The sequence below is a fragment of the Watersipora subatra genome, chromosome 11 (genome assembly GCF_963576615.1).
Source record: "Watersipora subatra chromosome 11, tzWatSuba1.1, whole genome shotgun sequence".
In the NCBI taxonomy this organism is placed as follows: domain Eukaryota; kingdom Metazoa; phylum Bryozoa; class Gymnolaemata; order Cheilostomatida; family Watersiporidae; genus Watersipora; species Watersipora subatra.
Genome location: NC_088718.1, coordinates 33,325,292 through 33,337,645, shown reverse-complemented (window position 1 = coordinate 33,337,645; position 12,354 = coordinate 33,325,292). Strand labels below are relative to the sequence as shown.

At 32.4% G+C, this 12,354-nt stretch overlaps 1 protein-coding gene across 1 annotated transcript in view; it reads left to right on the top strand.

Moving 5' to 3' along the window:
* LOC137408752 (putative acyl-CoA synthetase YngI) overlaps positions 1-12,354 on the top strand; it is a 62,609-nt gene that overhangs the window by 31,237 nt on the left and 19,018 nt on the right. The window lies entirely within an intron of this gene.

The following is a 12,354-nucleotide window of genomic DNA, read 5'->3' as shown; positions in this document are numbered from 1 at the left end:
TGAGAGTTTGCTATAATTTGAATTTCATATAGTTGGTAGCTACAGTACTATTTATATATCAGTTAGGAGACTGCTATGAATTATATATTAACTAGGTGGCTGCTGCTATTTATATATCATTTAGGAGGTTGCTATAACTTACATATCATTGCAGTGGTTGCTATGGGTTACATAGAATTTAGGATGTTGCTATGACTTATAGATCACAAAAGAGTTTACTATAATTTGAATTTTATATAGTTGGTAGCTACTGTTTATATATCAGTTAGGAGGCTGCAATGAATTATATAGTAATTAGGAAGCTGCTGTTATTTATATATCATTTAGGAGGTTGCTATAACTTACATATCAATGCAGAGGTGCCATGGCTTACATATAATTTGAGATGTTGCTATCACTTATAGATCAACTAAGAGTCTGCTATAATCTGTACAATAAAACAACAATCTGTATAAATCAACAATAATTGTTGTTAGAACTTATATATTGTATAGTATGTTAAACTTTAACGTAGGAATCAATAAATTTGTATTTAAAACAACAACAGCCACCATGCTTGATACTAAAAAATTCAACTAGTCAAGTACCATAGAATGGTCGTTGCTTAGTCACCAAAGGGAGTAAATTTATTCAGACGTCAAGTTTAATGCGATATTACAAAAGCCTCAACAACAAGAAGACCCTGCTGCCAGTTTAATTTTGCAGCTTCTTGAGTAAGTTGTGGGCTCGGGCATAAGTCATCATTATAATTTTCAAACACCAATTTCTTTTAACAGTATACAGCTCTGGCATTTTTGGTAGTTTGCCTCAATCTTCCGATCATGGCTTTTTGAACTCTCAATTTTCTTTTAGGCTGCATAACTTTCTGCTCACTAATATAAACGAATAATGTAACTCAATATTTGTAAATATGGTCTATGTTATAGTTTCTTATTCAGTCACATATCGCTGCTGCACTGCATACAAAAACTTAAAAAAAATTAGTTGGTAACAATGCATGGACGCAATTCAGTTACTGTGATTGCTAAAATGAAACACACACATTTTTGCTTGCTGTGCATATTATCTACAGTAATAATATGAATTACTTGCACAACATACTTACTTACTCAATCTAACATACAATAACAGCAATGTCTTTCTATTCATCTTAAGCCACTCTTAGAACGTTAAGTAAAAACATTTCCCCACTCGGGAATGGAGTGTCAGGTTGCAAAACCTGCGCAATACTACAGCACCATAAATTGGGTAGATTCCAAACAAGCCCATTGTGCCTATGTAGAACCCAGGGAAAAACTTAATGTCACATAGAGAGCCAATAAAAATACAATAACATTCTATCTTGAGGGCATTTTCGCTTTTCAAAACTTCTTTCTTACTGCAATTTATTGTTAGCAATGATCAGTCGGGCTGGACCCAGCACAGTACCAAATTTTTTCTAACTTTAGATCTCTTGACTTTGGGTGGTTTTATTGATCAATAGTAATACTGAGTGCTATTATTCACATTTTACCAGTAATAATAATGCCCTGAACTGTCAAGAAATTGATAGAACATTCTACTCAGACACATTCACTTAAATTTGGAAAATGACCCAAAAAGATATATTTCTCATTGTGTAGTGAATTTCTGATTGTTTTTAGTCAAGCACAGCGTTCTAAGTAATTTTTTGGGCTTGTCGGTTTGACAGTAAGTTGTCAGTAGACTGGCTGCTGCGGCATATTTCCTTATATTTAGTTTTTCTTTAAAAGAATTATTATAATTTATCTTAGAGCTTGTTTCTTGAATAATACATCATAGTGTACAGTGCAGTACAACAGATAATATCTATTGTCGGTATTGTATTATCTATCATAGTCATTGTTTTATGCACATTTTCTGTACATAAAATAATAGCTAAGACTGCTTGATACAAAATAACTATACAAGTGCATTACTGCGGAGTTGGTCTCTTTTAGTCTTCAAAAAGAGCACATTTATTGACAAATACAACGCAATGATAATAAGAAGGTTCAACAACATAAAAAGTTCAGCTGGCATTTTTTCTCGCAGCCTTCTTTAGCAAGTTGTTGGCTCTAGCCCGAATCACTGTACCACTTCTGTTAGGCAGCGTTGAGTGTTTAGCATCCAACACTGATCTTGTTGGCAGTTTGCCTGATTTTTCAGTCCAGTACTTGTCAAATTCTGCTATTTCCTCTGCACTTTACCGTTTTCTGCTGACTGAAATAGTAAATAATGTGAATTATCATTTATAAAAATCTGATAAGCTATGGCTTTGGTGAATCACATATCTTTGCTCAGCTCCATTCAAAAGTTAAATAAGCTGGTTTATGTGCTGCAAGTAAAAACAGAATTGATGGTTTCTAAGATACAAGTGAACAATAAGGACATTAATGCTCGTTAGTGTCATTTCTCATTTAGTAATATAATACTTAACCAATGTATTGTTATTCAAAACACACATATACTGTAGAAGGTACTTTGATGACCACTTCTATATACTACTTTAGTAGCTAATTATGAAACTAAATGGTGTGCCACTTGCATGCATGCGATAGAGCAGTTTGGATTTCTATTTGCTTCAAATTATTAGAGAAATTATCAGGATTAACATTCATTGAGCAGTCTCAATGGCCAGTGTTCAGAACGATTGCTGCTAAGCTTAGTGTGACCTGACTGGGTAGCTATTTATTGAGTCATTAATTAGGCTAATACTTGACCTATGGGGTCAAGCAATGTGGTTAAACACCATTGTTCAGGTGTTCATTGAAACCACTAATGCCTAGATTGCTCTAGATACCTAAATACCTCTGACTAGGAGAGCTATGTTTTGTAACCTGACAGCATCAGAACACAAAGACTAGTGTCAGCATTTATGTAGGCAACGAATTTGACTGAAATACTTGAAAAGTTAGACACCTTTATTTTTTCTACTGCATTTGAGCTACAGCAAAATAATCACGCTTGGTTCCCTAGTACATTGTGTTAGTTTAAAGCCACTTATCATAGCATCACCCACAATTAATCTGATGTCTGAAAATCACTCTTCGGTGTTGATAATCCATGTATGTCACTCTGCACTTATTTAAAATCAATGCATTTTTGATTAGATGCTACTACACAAAGAGAAATATACCCTTGGGTTTTTTTTAAATTCATGCATTAGTGATTTGCAAATATATGAAAGCAGAGCCTTATTTAAAACTAAAATCTTGTTGCGTCAATATTTGCAAAGTTATGCTTGCTATTTTAACCTTGACCCAAAACTCCAATATTATAACATTCTGAAATACAGCTAAATTGACATAAGGTAGAATCTTAATTTGAAGGCCATATTCATTCGAGTGCTATTCTAGAAGTGTTGAAAACTAGAGTGTCACCCTTTAATTGACAACCACCTCCAGCTGACTGCGACTTCAACATTCTTTGATCTTTGGATCCGATTTTGGACAGGATGGATGGAAAAATGTTGACTAATTTTTACTAACAATGACTCAGTTACAACAATAGCAATTAATACTTTTGTCAATGCATATTGAAGCGAGTTTTCTAACTTCTAAGCTTTACAGTGTTTTCGTTAAAGCTTTGAAAGTAGCACCGTGGAAATAATTAATAACTCTATCAGGCTGATAATAATTTTATTGTTTAAGCGGCCTTGATAGTTCGGCATATATGAAAAAACGGTTTAGCAAATATGATGAAATCTGTACTACTATTTGAGGATAAAACTTCTTGCACATGCTACAGCATTAGAATAAGCAGTTAACGATGGCATTTTGCAAGCTCAACGCCCAGTGTATATGTTATCACTGAATCACAGCTTAGTTTGTGTGTTATATAGTTTTTTATGTGTTTTTTTCAAAAGAAGTAACGTTCACTTGAACGGCGGCGTTCTATCTTTAACCGTCATCTATTATAGTACAGGTCTAGTAGAGGGGCGTTTAAATGAATGGGATTCAATTAGAGATTACATAATATTTTATTAACCCTTTCACCGCTGCATGCCCATTTAGGCGAAATCAATGGACGACCAGCATATGTGCATGTTGCGAATTTCCTGGCAATTGCGTAGTAACTTAATTTTATTATTCGTTGACAACATAACTAACAGTCTTTAAGACTTTTTATGGTATTGACAGTGTTGTCCAAAAGTTTCCCTGTAAAATTACCCTAAACTCACGAAGCAATTTTAAATTTTTGTTTAGGACTTTTCAACATAAAAAGAAACATTTGTTCTTTCTGATTTTCGAAATATTTAGTGCTATTATAGCTTTCGCAAGTACATCCAGAATTGAAAACAGATAATTACTTATGTTGATAACATTATTGATGATTGTTGATGACTGACAGATTAAGATTTTAGTGATTACACATATAATTAAAGTAGCAGCTCCAATAGTGACTCCAATGGTGGTCAAAGTAATAGTTTTTGTAAGAGTAAGGAACATGGTAGAGCATTGTTTTTTGAGATTCGAAGGGATCGTAGCTTCACATAGCATTAGCAATGCACGAAGTAGGAATGCATTAAGTTTTTTGAATAGTACTATTTTTTAACGTGTTGGAAAAATAAAATCTATAACAAAAAGGTTTTAGATAAAGTTGAAGCTAATAAAGGTTGAACATATATTATGAAGCACAATCGACAATTTTTGCCACTATAATTGGAAGGGTTAAAAAATGCAGTGCCATGGCATTCAAACATAAATTTTATAGTAATATTATTTCTTATAAATTTTTTGAAATAAAACTTTTATTAATGTGGCACGCTCTTGTGGAAACTAACCGTTAATCAGCAACATACCCTCTTCAAGAAAGCGTCCAGCTGTGCTTCATACCATTTTCAATCTGGTAGATATAGTGCTTGGATGCGGTGACCAGGTTTCTACCAAAATAAGCAAAACAATTTTAATAGCCCAAACAGATGTTATGCAGATTAAAAAGTGATGCAAAAGATGCCTGTTGTTTTTAGGTTTTTCAGCAAACCCGTGTCCCTACCTCCCATTACTAATATTCTATGAAGCTGTAATATTTTATCTCATGCGATATTCTTCTACAAAATTGAAACATAGATTTTAAAGCTTCAACAATTTAAACGATTTCATTTACTCCAGTCACTTACTTATGACTCAGCCTCTAGTTTAAATCTGTATCAAATTACGACTAAAATGCATCAACTTGTTAATTACAATGAAAATAATACATTATCATAACTTTATACTGCCCTAAGCAAGCAAAGCGCCCTATCTGAAAAGTTTTTCAAAATTCACTTTTTTGTGCTTATATGTAATTTAGGTTGAGATCTAACATGTCTCGAAATTTCATATATCTGAGACCACCAGAGATAGCACTTTTCACAATGTGCAAAACGCCCTATCCACATTTAGCACACATAAAGTGGCAATCAAAGTGCTCTATCTGCAGATACAGCGTTTTGATTGGCCTGAACATACACAAAGTTGGACATTATGAGCAGCATTATGTAATCAAAGAGTATATAAACAAAGGGAAGCGAAACTGAAGCATATATATTTGGTTGTTTCAAGGCAGCTCATACAAACTAGTGCACTTCTAAGTGCTCAATCTTATTGCTATATTTTTTATCATAATATATTTATTATGACAAGACGATATCTAAGTGACAAAAGTCTCGATTTAAAGATCCGACTCAGAGATTTGATGAAAAAAATTTGTTTTATCTACATGTCCATTGGAAGGTTTTGCTTTTTTAAAATACTGACATTATTGCACTCAGTTGTTTGCTTTAAATTATTTTTAATAAAAGCGTTTGATCTTTTTAAACTACTATTTTACTTATTCCTTTCATTTCATGACATCTGGTTTAAAGGATACCTAGATCTTTGATCATCTCTTAACTTTTGAGCTAAATATGGCTATTACAGGGTTTTAATCCATGTGTTGACTGGATGAGTAATAGGAATTGCAACATATATCATTTTGTTGACTAATTGCGGGTTAATATCAGAATTTAAACTTGTAATCCTTTGATAATCCAGTCATGGCAAATGGTCTTGTGGCAAACTAACAATGAGAAACCAGTCCAATTAAGCAATCAAAAGGCCCTATCTGCAGTGATAGGGCGTTTTGATTGCCTAGTGCCAGCTTAGTAAATTGTCAATTTAAGCAAACAAAATGCCCTAAGTGAAATAACTCCTGTGATTTTAAAGTTTCACGAAAAAAAAATTCAGTAAAGATTGTTGGATATCTCACCATATTAAATAAAAAAAACAACTAAAATACTGCTAATACTGATGCCAGGCTTGACCAAAACGCGTTTGTGCTTGTGCTGAACAATTTACAAATATCAAGATACAGCGTTTTGCTTGCTCAGGGCAGTATAGTATAGGCTACTAATAATTCTGCCTGTTTGGTGCTATCAATCAGCTAACACTACTAATCAGAATAAAAAGCATCCATAATTATTTTAATGCTTTTTAAAAAGTTACAAAAGTTAGGAGCATCGACAGAGTCACAGATATTCATCAATTGCTGGCTACTGTGCTATATGTTACCATAACTATTTTAATGTGTGTCGGTTAATCTCACAAAACTACCCTTGTGTATAATTACAAAGTTATCATTTTATGAAAATTAGTAATAATTTCATTCTTTTAGCATTATAAAGTTGGGGTTTCTTGACCTTTTTAACTTGACAATATTACGATCTTGCAATTAAGGCAGTAAAATCCAAATCCAAATTAGCTGCGAAAACCTATGCATTGTTGTTTGCCGTCGCAATTTGATGACATGAGTAAGTTGCTTAGATATAGTATTTAAAGTGGCTCGCCCTAAAGGTCAAAAATGGCCACTACCGGTCTAACCTTTTGCATTGGTATAGAGGCGAAGTAAAATACTTTTTCATGATGCCTTTTCACCATAATATGGTACAATTAATTCAATGACAAAATTGGCAAAAGTAATATAAAACACTTGTGACAAACAAATATACCAATTGTGACATGATTAGTCTGTTCTTCTGCTGCTGCAAAACCCTAAATGGCTAAACGCGTGAAAAAAGCAAAATGTTTAGCGGCTACAATCTCGCTAGAAGGTTGAACTTATGTGATAAGTCTTTAGGTTGTGTAGGAATGAGAGGTTGGCTTGTTTCTTACAATCTATTTAATCAATTGACTAGCATGCAAGAAGATAGCAAGCCATGCCACATTAGGAGAATGAGTCACTTTAAGCACAAACCACAATTGCATAAGTACATAGGTCATTTCTGCTAGTGAGAAGACCTTGGAGAATAAGACCACATTATGCAATTCTGTGAAGATTTTATTACTGCAGTTATACTTGTGCTGCAATATTTCTAATAGAGTGAAAAGCGAATGAGCTGCCCAACCACAACCTCCTTCATTATAAAGTTACAAAGAATAGGAATAACAACAATAGCTTTCATTCGGAGGCTGAGGCTATTGAGAAGTAGAAAGTGAATTAGCTAAGCAGGCAATAGTAGAACGCATCATGATTGATGTGTATGCAGGCAATGAATTTATGTACAATTTCACTACCAAATATTTTAGTAAAGCTAGACACCTTTGGCTAAAGAGTGCTAGATATAGGTCAAAACAAGCCAGTGACAAATCTCATGTTATGCATCCTTGTTTGGACACTTTATTTCTAAAGTGTTTAATGCATTGGAAGTTTAACATAAAAGTGTGCCAAGAATGCACAAAGAACATTGACAGCAATAACTGCATAGTACTGACAGCAATAACTGAATAGAACATGATGTTTAATTAAAATGTAACATAAAAATAAACGTTTTATTTTGTTTTGGTAAGCTTGCAGCAAAAATGTTTGCTGTGCACATAAAATATTGTTTTGCTCCAAATACTTTACAAACAAGTAATAATAACTTTATTGATGCAAATTGTACTGAAATTATATTTGCTACGAGCACCAATGGAAGTCAAAATAAGTAATACAATTCTTACAGACCTTTTAAAAACAATGGCCTTTGCTGCTACAGAAAATTGAGTAGACCTATAGGAAGAGAAGTATATGTTCTTATACTGCTAAAACTACCTTTGGTTCAGAAATGAGATTTGAAAAGAGCAATGAATTATTATAAGCATTGGCAAAATGTTTGGGATGGATAGGAAACAAAGCTGGGTATTGCACATGCTGGTAATTTAGCTAATGTAAATAGATTTCCTACACTACCTAATTGAAAGCATCAATGCAAAATCTAAATACATGTAAATACTTACTAGCCATAGTACAGAGTTACCTTTTAATTTTTGTCAACATAACATCCGTACCGCTTTGAGCATGTTGAAATTATATTAAAGTTGCTTTCATTATGAGCTCCCTTTGACATTTTAAAGTATTAAAATGGGCAAATACAAGTTGCATTTTCAGAGAACTTTTAAATTCAAGTCATATGCCACAAAAAGTTCCTCTGCGTTGTTTGTAGTATATTCTAAAAGTGCTAACATTACATTTGTTTTAAATTTTAAAGTTGACACAAATAATTGAGCAAATTATGTAGCTTATTAGTAAAACTTTTGTTAACATCAGCAAACAAACTGCATACATGCTGCCCGATACCGAAGGCCAAAAATAATAATATATATTGCTATTTATATTTTAACCAATAGTTTTGCAGTTTTGTTATTGTACAGCAATTTGTATAAAACCTACTGTATTTCAGGTTTGAGTAACTATGAGTTTTAGTAGTGTTCTGGCTCTTCCTATCGCGTGTTTTCAACATTTTGAGGTAATAATTAAAAGCCATGAGTTGAATTGCGCAACTTCAGCAGCATCTTATATATATATATATCATTCGCCAAACTCATTGTCTTGAATCATCAAAGTTCACTAAATCATTCAAAAGGAAATACATACACTTGTATCTCTAATTCTTTTATAGCTTTACCCTTTTACTGCCACCCATGTACAAACTAAGCTACCGGCCTACCGCCAGCCATTTCACCGAAAATTGCCAATTTAGCTTCATGATATGTACATGAAGCATGTATACAATTTTGTTTCAACTTCAAAGTTTATCTAGAAACTTTTTGTAATATATTTTATTTTGCTAAAATGTTAACATATAGTGCTATGCAAAAATCAATGTACCTTCACTTTGTGCATTGCTAAAGCTATGTGAAGCTACAATCGCTACGAAGCTAAATTGATGCTCTACAATGTCCCTTACACTTAAAAAACTATTATTTTCACTATCATCAGAGTCACTGCTGCTAATTTAATTATCTGTGTAATCACAAAAATCTGAATTTGAATTGACTATAGTGTCATCAACATACATGTAAGTAATTATATGTTTTCTGACTTGCGCGATACTTAACAAAACTTACACAAAAAATGTCCATTTTTATTTTGGAAATTCTCAAAAAAAAGTTTGAAACTGCTTGGTTATCTTAGACTAATCTATTAGAGAAATATTAGAACCACACTGACAATACCATCAAAGTTTTAAAATCATCCGTTATGTTTTTAAAGGATAATAAAATTAGGTGACCACGCAATTGTTGGAAAATTCGCAAAAATGTGCATACGGCAGTTGCTGATAGATTTAGCATAAATTCGCATACGGTAAGAGTAAAAACCAACAAAATATTTGTCAATCTCCTGCCTCTAAACATGATATCTCAAATCTGATAATTACTCTCAGTGTTGACTGAGTAACTAAAAGTGGTAATGAGTAACCATGGAAAACTATTCATTTTATATAATTATGCAATTGCTCAGCAATTGCAACCATGACTCATAAAGACTAAGAAGAGCAATACTAAATCTCTTTGCTTTGCTACATTCCTTTGATTGGTTTGCGCTATTTATCTTATGTAATCTGCCAATAATAGATGAATAGAACACAAAAGTGGCATAATGGTTTATGTAAGCGTTTAAATAATACAATGCCTGTAAAAATTAACAACTTTTCTTACTGAAGCTATGGCTATATCAAATTATTACACTAATTTTTGGTTTGCATGTATAATGTGCTATTTTACAGCAACTTATTGCAATATCGCATACCTTTAATTTGATGTCTGCAAATCAGTCTTTGGTGTGGGCCATCAATGCTTCTCATCCAGCAGTTATCTATAACTAAAGCGTCATTGATTATTTGCAACTATTCAAAGAAAAACTACTTTTGGGCATGCTGTTACATTCTTACGTCAGGTATACATTTGCTAGTTACAGTAAAACTTTGTGCAGTAAATTTTGCGTTGGTGAATTTAAAGTTTTGCTTATCATAGTGACTTTGCCAAAACGTCAAACTTTACTACATTTCAAAATACAACCTTACTGATATAATGTTTTATAGTTTGTAATCTATAATTATGCATATGTTAAAAAATATTATAAATTTTGGTAGATGAAACCTTGATTATTTTGACATATTTTTTATGCAAACCAACGTGTAATTAGCAACATACCTTTTCTAGAAAAGAACATCCAACTTTGTCTAGTACTCCCTGCCATCTGATGAATATACTGGCAATAATGCTTACCAAGTTTCTACAAAAATGAAAAGATAATTTAAGTAGCATAAACAGATATACAAACCAAAATGAATGCAAAATACACATTTTAGTTCACTGGTTAGGTTTTTTTTGGCAAACTTGAATGTCTGCCTCCTACTACTGAAGCTCTATAAAACAGCTAAGCTCTTAATTACTAGACAATTACTACACAAGATTCAAACTAAATACTAAAAGTTTCAAAATTCAAAGGCTGCATATACCCACTTACTTGCTTATGCCTATGCATGTACTACTATTACTTACAAAATCATAACTGAAATACGCAAACTCTCACTATTCATGATAACAATAATACAATTACTTTATGATCATGTTATTCTAATAACAGTTTTGACTGTTGGTAGAACCACATTAATAACGTTACTTAACATTATAAAAAACATCAAAAATTACAATAATAATAACTGAAAATAGATTAAAGTTGGAGAATTAACTGATTCACTAAAATAACTATTAATTGTCAGCTGGCGTGTCTGTGTTGATGTTACAAAACTGAACATTCATGTAACAATAATAAAGTCAAAAATTAGGACTTTACAAAAAGTTTTGATTTTTTCCTTTTTGGTAATATAATGCTGACCTTTCTTGACTTTTCTATGCAGAACAATATCAGCAGTTGGATGACATAAACGGATGTAAAAAATATATCAAACGTGTTCTGTGCTACATTCCTTAAAAATTATAATAATTGAAACATACTTTTTTCACGCTAGTCCTATTTCAATATTAAATAAAATTTATACTGCTTTTCTACAACTGTATGTTTCAAGTAAATAAACTGTAAATTGACTAAAATAACATGAACAACTTACCGAATGTGACTTGCTCCCTTACATGTAGTCATTCTGCTGCTACCAAGCTCTAGTAGACTACATGGGTGAAGAACTAATAGTCCTAACAGCCACAGCAATATTATAACAGCTACATCTCTCTAGCTGTTATATACTGTGGTTATACTTTTGCCACTTTACTTCAATAAATTTAAAAAATCAATTCTTCGACTAAAAAACCACCTCTCAGGTATTGCGTTTGGATGCAAAGTTTCAAAAAAAGATTTGTTTTGTGGCTGGATGCAACGGCATCGAAAATATGAATTGTACTGATTATAGACTTATTTAAACTTTTACTACAGCCATGCTTAAACATCAGTTGAAACCATAATGTGCAATTATTGTGAATTTTCACAAAAAAGAGCAGATCAATGAGAAACCTTGCAAAAAAAGGGAGTGCTTAAATGGCAGTCTTGAAAACTATAAAGAGGGTCAGCAAATAAATTGCAATGTATTGTAGTTTGTTAATATACAGCTTTATTTCTCAAATCTAATAAAGCTATCATGAATATTAGCAAAACTGACTGTATCCGACATAGCTGCTAATTCTTTGTATTTGCTGATGCTTAGTCATAAACTTACTGCAATATGTTTTTAAATAGATTGTGCTATTAACTGAAACGATACCAAAACAGTTAAAAGTAAGAATGTTTCAAAATTGATATATGCCTCCTAGTTCCATATATAAGAGCCTCCTAGGGTTTATAATTTATTGATAGAGAATTACACATTTTTGTTGGAGTTGTCTCCTCTTTTCCATATATATGAATATAGATATATAAGGCGATTATGGGAATCATGTTTAAAATACTTCTATAGGGTTGTTAAGCACTATAAACACTGCTAGAATTAGGAGGCTCCCTGGACGCCTCCTAATTTTTCAGAGCCTCCTAACATGGATTATATATTGATAGAAGCCTCCTAGTTGGGAAATATAGTTCTATATATACATACAAATATATATATATATATATCACAGGCATTTA